The sequence below is a fragment of the Jatropha curcas genome, chromosome 4 (genome assembly GCF_041381405.1).
Source record: "Jatropha curcas cultivar XTBG-Jc1 chromosome 4, XTBG_Jcur_1.0, whole genome shotgun sequence".
Classification (NCBI taxonomy): domain Eukaryota; kingdom Viridiplantae; phylum Streptophyta; class Magnoliopsida; order Malpighiales; family Euphorbiaceae; genus Jatropha; species Jatropha curcas.
In genome coordinates, this window is record NC_143154.1 from 10,729,995 (window position 1) to 10,738,140 (window position 8,146).

At 34.2% G+C, this 8,146-nt stretch overlaps 1 long non-coding RNA gene and 2 pseudogenes across 2 annotated transcripts; all 3 read right to left on the bottom strand.

Annotated features, from left to right (window-relative positions):
- Positions 1–269: 269 nt before the first annotated feature.
- On the bottom strand, positions 270–7,912 carry LOC119369560 (uncharacterized). Of its 2 annotated transcripts, XR_005177095.2 has the most exons (5): positions 7,617–7,911; positions 1,761–2,027; positions 1,414–1,538; positions 877–1,316; positions 270–779 (listed from the first exon to the last, which is right to left on the bottom strand). It is a non-coding gene; the product is annotated as an uncharacterized LOC119369560 (long non-coding RNA). The 2 variants fall into 2 exon arrangements; XR_005177094.2 differs by having other exon boundaries at positions 877–1,538; positions 7,617–7,912.
- LOC149496846 (uncharacterized) lies at positions 2,202–3,005 on the bottom strand (annotated as a pseudogene).
- On the bottom strand, positions 3,199–5,464 carry LOC149496847 (uncharacterized; annotated as a pseudogene).
- Positions 7,913–8,146: the final 234 nt, after the last annotated feature.

Consider the following 8,146-nt stretch of genomic DNA (forward strand, 5'->3'; position numbering starts at 1 on the left):
CGAAGCTGGTTTTTTTATTGTAAATAAGAGTCTACAATGTATTTTCATAATTTTATTTGCTCAACTATAATTACGACCATTCAAATTTTTTAACAAAAAATTAAAGAAATAGTTCTTTCAATAATAATCTAAATAAAATTATCAAACAAATTCCATATATAATTAAAATTAATAATAATTTAATCTTTATGATATTGTTTTAACAAGTTTTTATTTTATGAAATATTAATGTTAATCATGCATGATGCTCATATGATAATTTAAAGACGTTTATTTTTAATTCGATTTATTTTTTATTCATTGTATGAAATAATGAATTTCGCCCCCTAAGGAAAAATCCCAGCTTCGTCACTAGGTGCAGTATCTGAAGGAGGAATAGTAGGAGAAATTAAAAGTGTCGGATGAGGACTAGGAGGAGCCACTGGTGGATCTGAAACAGTCGGAGGATGTGAGGAAGCAACATCACTCTGTGGGCGAGACATCTGCATCACATGCGCTCTAAGCTTTGTGAGCTGCCTCTCCTGTTGCTCATCAAGATGAGCCCGTAGCAGACTAATCTCCTTGGCACTAAGCTCTGATTGTGATCGTCCGGAAGCACCATGATAGGGATCCGCTGAGCTGGTATAGAATTGTGCTGCATGTGAGCTGATACTGTACACCTTCCTCTTCTTCTTGCCTCTTGCAGCCTCCAAATATAGCCCGGCATCATCAATGGTCGGCTCAACTCCAGCTTCAGCATAGGAAGAGAGAACATGCTCGTGAACCACAGTGTAATTCTCCTAAAAAAATAATAATTTAATTATTCGATTCTGTTGCAAAATGATGTGAATTTGAATGTAGAAATTAGAGAAGGTTGGTAATGAAAAATTTACTTACATTGACGCCCACCGCATGCTTGTCGACAAAAGTCTCCCCATCATATTATATGACCCATTTTTTCAGCATGCATTGCAATTCAACACATAATATTAATATTTACATCATTATTGCACTAAATATCAATTTTATCATTTTATCTGTCTCACCAGTAGTTGAGATGTCTCTATAGTAGAGATGGAGCCACTAGTGTGTCTCGAAGGACCTGCTCCATCACTGCTCGTCTCACTTCGTCTATTAGGTGCGAACATCTCATAATTTCTCTTAAACGCAGGATCCTCCCAAGCATTCTGCCAGCTCTCCCATATCTCATGAGATACACACTGCTGCTTCATTCCACTCTTTTGCATCCTATACGTGAAGTCAGAGTATCACAAAGCGCACAGTTTCTCCCCAGCCACTTTAAGCATCGCTGTAATATCCTCCTCCCATACAAAATGCTTTTGCAAAAATAGAAGACAATATTTATCTCCTTATCAGTTAGTGGTTGCATTTATTGCGATATTTGATTAAAGTTAATGAATATTAGGAGCATACTTGAAACTTGTCCTAATAAAGTCCTTCATATCTTTAGGTACAATATCCCATGTGTATCCATTTATATGTAAATGTAACTTGAATACCCTTGTAATTTGCCTGATGCTTGAGAGGACGGATATATGCTGTGAAGCATAACGAAGTCATAAGTAAATATAAAGATTTATCACAATAAGTATAAAATAAAATTAAAAGAGAGAAGTAAACAAGTACTTATTATCCTGCTACCAATCTGAGTTGGTTATGTGGCTTAGATGAAGTTGCAAAAGCAAAAGGAAGAAAAATTCAATCCAATTACTATGCAATAAAATTGAAATTACAAAAATGGTGTTAACAATTATGATTACCTTGTGCAAAAGGGATCTATGAAGCTAGTGAACTCTCTGATGGTCCAACAAATGGTTCAGAAGAAGAAGGAATTAGAGGTGGAGGTGGAGGTGGCTGTGGCACAGGTGGTCGAACTAATGGCGAATGCCTAGGTGTACCAGAAAGAGAAGGAGGAGGAGGTAGGGGAGGGATAGCCCTCCCTTGGCCATGTGTGTAACGTCCTCGGTCATGACCTCCATGAGGTTCGGCCTCGGGCGCGTCTGAATCGACCCCCTGCCTCTAATCATCTGTTATACAAAATACCCAACCTATGTAAATATACATAGATAAAATTAAGCTATTAAACGACATAATGATATGAATGCCAGAACATCATGCTTTTTCAGAATATCATTAACATTGATTAGATTTTATAAAATGTATATTATGTGTATCTATTTATTATTTATAATACAATGCATTTAAGTTTCTTCATCTTCGTCATCGTCATTGTAATCTTCGACTTCTTCTTCTTCTTTTTCTTCTAAAGTGCCCACAAATATAAGTTGTTCTTCCTCCTCTTCATCTGATGAACCTATTTTAACATAATTTTTGTGTTCATTATCCAGTCTGTTGATTGAATTTTCAACCAATTGCATCAGTTGTACATCAACCTCAACTTCTTGAAATGACTCAAAGTTTGAGACTAAGGCATATTGCTTAGTTTCAACTTCTAATACAATTGCCCTAGCCTTGATTTTGCATACCGCCATCCAATCCAATCTATCTCATTTTAGAGATGGATATGGAACATATTACACCTGTATAGCATGCATTGCCAACACAAAAGGTTCATCTGTTGTATATTTTCTTCTATGATTAATGTTTACGAGGTTATACTTTAGACGAACCTTCATACCAATATTTGATGTGGGATGAAACCATTCACAATTGAATAAGATCGTTTGCTTTATCGGTAGGGATGAATATTCTAACTCCATAACATCAACCAACTTTCCATAAAAATCGTTTGACTCATCACTATAGTTTGATCCCTTTATGCAAACCCTACTGTTCATTGTCTTTCTGCTTGTCCCATAACGCTTAATGTGAAACTTCTATTCATTTACAAAGTAACCAGAATAAGCATTTGCTAGCTATAAAGGTTCCCTTGATAGATTAACAATGAATTTGTTATCAATATTACTTTTAGATTTTTGAGCCTGTATGAAATAATAATCGCACCGGTTAAGAGTAAGATATATGTTTGTTTCATTGGGTGACATTAAAGTTACTTATATAGCATTTGAATCAATCTACAAAGTCTACCTCTAGTCTGGCATCAACTGCACTATTAGTCAAATCAGGATTTTGTTCTAATAAATGCTCAATAAATTTCTTGTTATACAAACATCAATCCATGTTAGCCTAATTATGATTTAACCGAGTTATAAGTTTAGCATCTCTATATTTAGTCACTTACTGTACAAATGAAGTTACCTCTTCATAGTTTAACAATATATATGTTTGAGCCGCTCTTATTTCTACATTAGTCAATATCTTTTTTTTTTTTGGATTTTCCAATTTTGCGCCTAGGATAAGTGAAAATTGTTAGATTTCCTTCTAACTCGAGTTCAATTTGATCTCCACCATCATCATTGCGTGACACTCTTTGGTGCTTGGTCTAAATGTGGTTCAAAGTAATGTGAACAGAGGGTGGAAGCTTCCTCCACCAAATATGCATTGCAAATTAATCCCTCAACCTTAGCCTTGTTGCGCACTTTCTTTTTTATTTTGTGCAAGTGCCTATAATTTTATGTTGACGATATCAAAATATATAAGTTAACATTATAGACAATATCTTGATATAGCTAAGATTATAGACAATGGTTAAAGTATGATAGAAATGATTCACCTCTCAAATGGATACATCCATCTATATTGTACTGGTTCTGCAACACGACATTCATATGGCAAATGAACCGGTAGATGCTCCATAGAATCAAAAAATTGAAGTGGAAAAATACGCTCCCATTTGCATATGATTATTGGGATTTCTCGCCTAATCGGGCCATATCATCCAATTGAATAACAGTTGTGGTCAATTCATCAAAAAATAGACTCAACTCTGTCATTGCTTCCCAAGATCTTATTGGCAAAAGTTCCTGAAATGCTACAGGTATCAATCTTTGAATGAAAACATGGTAATCATGGCTTTTCATGCCAAACAATTTGTATTTATTCATGTCAGAACATCAACCCATATTTGATACATATCCATCCAAAAATCTCAATGTTTGAATCCACTCATATAATACTTCCTTTTGCGACTTTTCTAAAGCATAATAAGCCCTTGGATACTTCCTTGTAATTGCATTTTGTTCAAGTTCTGGCTAATGACAGATTTCCTTCATATTCGCTCGAGCTTTGGCATTGTCCTTCGATTTCCACTCAATGTTCATCACAGTGTTGAAGACATTTTCGAACACATTCTTTTCTATGTGCATGACATGAAAGGCTGTGACAGATAAGAAGTGTACCCCAATATGAAAAATCCTTTAAGATACTATGTTTTTTACATCCACTATTCTGCCCAGCCTCACCATTTATCTCTTTTGCACCTAACATGTCACTTTCATAAGCCCTAGATCTTTGTGCTCCCGATTTCACAGGTGGAGGGGGAACATTAACAATGGTGTTCTTTCTGAACCACTGTTGATTACGCCTCCAAGGATGGTCAAATGGTAAGAATCTGTGATGACAATCAAACTATGTTTCCTCTATTTTTTAATATAAATGCACTAGTATGCTCCAAGCAATAAAGACAAGCAATCTCACCATTTATCTCTTTTGCACCTAACATGTCACTTTCATAAGCCCTAGATCTTTGTGCTCCCGATTTCATAGGTGGAGGGGGAACATTAACAATGGTGTTCTTTCTGAACCACTGTCAATTACGCCTCCAAGGATGGTCAAATGGTAAGAATCTGCGATGACAATCAAACTATGTTTCCTCTATTTTTTAATATAAATGCACTAGTATGCTCCAAGCAATAAGGACAAGCAAGCTTGCCCACAGTACTCCACCCAAATAACATTGCTAATGTTGGAAACTCACTAATTAACCAAATTAAAACAACTTACAATAAAAAATTTTGATTTACCGAAATATCAAATGTTTCAATCCCTGACTCCCATAAACTATTCAATTCGGTAAACAAAGGCTGTAGAAGCACATCGATCTTGTACTTCAAATTAGTTGGGCCAAGTACAATTACACATACAAACATATACTTCTCTTTAATACACATTGAGGAAGGTAGATTAGGATGTTACAATAATAGGCCATGACAAATTTTGTTGTCCAGATTGGCCAAACGATTGGAACCCAACAATACACAACCCCAATCTTACATTTCTAATATCAAAAGCAAACATAGAATGTTGGTTATCAAAGTGTTTCCATGCTTCAGAGTTAAATAGATGAGTCATTGCACCATCCTCAGATTCATGCTCAGCATGCCATCTCATGTGTTTAGCTATCGCATTAGATGTGTATAAAAGGAAGTAATACATCTTCTTGAAGGCCTTCTCCCTTTGCACTCTTCCAATCCCTTGACCCCGCCTTTGGTATCTAGGAAGGTTTCAAAACTTACATACTCTTAAGTCAGAGCTAATGCCCCAGTATATCATACAATTATTCCGCAATAGTCAATCTTTTTCGCTGGTTGTCCTAAACCTTGAACTAATTCCTTTGTCTGGTGTCTAGTAAAAATTATCCATTATATAATTATCTTTAGGCAACAATTCTTTCATTAGTTGAGCAAAATCATTGAAACACCTTTCTGAGAAGTGGTTCGCTAACTTCATATATAACAATCGTGTCACTACAGATAGAATTGAATGTGTTTTGCATCCTTTCCATACTTCAGCATTAGCTGCATTTAGCATGTCAAACAACTTTTGCGCTATGAGGTTGGGTGATTCCTCCATATTTTTCTAATGGAATTTTGGCCCAGCTACATCAATTACCATCTAATTATGTCGCCTAGTTGGACCTTCCTTAATTTTGAGAAGCTGACTACCACATGATACATTATATGGGTGACCGGAATTACTTGAAATCCGAGGTTTACCATGAAATATCCATTCGTAATAATTGTCTATAAAATCATTCTTGCATAAATGAAGCTTCACTAATCAACATCAATGAATGCTATGTTTTGGCACTTCTTATGCTTACACGGACACCTCAATTTGCTGCCATCCATACAACTTGGATTAGCAACTACAAACTTTATAAATGATTCTAATCCTACCAAGAATTCATTTCTCGTTATCCCATTCACCTCGTACTTCCAATACATCCATTCCTGATCACTTTGCTTTTTTTTTTTTTTTTTTAGCTTATGAACACTCTGTTGATTAAGGATAAAGGTTACTAGGATTCCAGCAATTATTACTTGCGTTATAGTTATATTTCACAATCTAATCAACTCTACTTTCTAATCATCTTTCAAATAGCATTGTTATGTTCCTTTTACATTTGATACAAACCTATCACATTCGGAAACATCTTGCTTTCAGTAGTTAAAATGAAACAACAACTTTACGCATCTGCCAGAATTTCAACAGCATCTCCTTATAGTTCTCCAAATGCATAATGTGGTTTGATTAAATCCACTATGCATCCGAAGAAAACAACAAAGAGATACAATAGAAATTCTAGGTAGTTGCACGTGTAAAAGATTATTGTTTTCATGCTTTTACTACTGATAGAAATTTTCAACTAAGGTTACTAGTACAATCCCTAAATATAATCCTAATGTTTGTAATGTATTTCTAAGTACATTATGCATAAATTATTAGCTTGTGACTAAATTTCGGCAGCACCTCACCATAAAAATGTGAAGTCTAAACTTAAAACGATTGCAAAAACACTTCATATATCCAACACCATTCTCCAAATCAATTCATGGCCACTACTAGGCCTCCAATTCAAAGAATTCTCATCCACCAGAAATTGAGCATCAATATTTTAACAATCATATTTATATCACAATCACATTCACTCAATATATATAATCCAAAAATTAATGCATTTAATTACATTATAAATCAATGTAATTATATAATGTTTTACTAAGTATAATATAAAAATACATTTGTTGCATTACAATTGTATACTAAATTACCCATATGATAGAGAGTTGAGTCATACTTCTTTAAAGTTAAGTCATAATTAAAAATAAAGATATATAACTAATAAGAGCACTAACTATCTTAAAGATCATCATACTTTCTCTCTTTATTTTTGTAACAAATATTAGTACTAAATTCGTTATTCGACATCAAATCAAACATGTATTATAATTCCTAACAATTATCAAAATAAATGTTTTAATATTAATTGTTATTAAATCTTTTTAAAGAATTCTAATTAAGAATCTGTGAATGAAAAAGAAAAAATAAAGAAACTCAATTAAGTCTTTATTAACTATCTAAGAAAATTCTAAAAGAAGTAGGTTTTCCTTTCTATCTAGATTGAAAGGTTATATTAACATATAATGGTTCTTCATTCATATATCTATGGCTATAATAGTTGTATTCAATTATAAGGTAGAAAGTGGATTAAACAATAATCAAAATAACCTATGTTCCAATTAAAATCATTTCTAAACTTAGAAAATGCAATCAGGCAGCAAAGGTTTCCAATTTACGAAACTTTAACTTTCAAATCTAAACCATAATATAAAATATTAACTTTCAACCAACTATCACAAAATGAAACAATTACAAATCAAAAGCCTATTCTAATCTCTAACAGCAAACGGAATTAATGAAAAAAAAATACAAATTATTAAAAGCAAATCGATTAACAGGTTGTAGAAAAGTACCTGAAATGAGGGGAACAACGCAGCAGCAAGCTTGGCAGTTTCCGGTGACAATAGTAACCTTCGGTGATAGCAACAATCTCTGCTTCGGCAAGAGAGAGAAATTACACAGTGAGAAGGATAGTAGAAAAGAGGAGGGAAAAGGGGGCAACTATCGCACGACCAAGAAGGGAATTGTTATAAACCCTATAAAGATTGTGCCGACAAATCAGTCGCAATCTGAAAAAAATCAATTGGAGATTTTGAGTGAAATGGCACCGTTTTAATCGTCGTGAGATTGTGACCGATTACTTCAGTCGCAAACATTTTTTTTTTTTTTTTTTTTTTTGCATTTGTGTTGTAACTCGATCGCAGTCATATTACAACATCTTGCAGGGAATAAATGGCTGCAGAAATAACGGTCAATCTTATTTGGTCGCTAATTTGGTAGCGAACCGTCCCAATGTGGTCACACTGTACTTGATTTTTTCCAATTTGCAAAATAGTTGCAAGGCGTCGCACATCGATCGCAATAGTTCGATCGTCGGTTACAA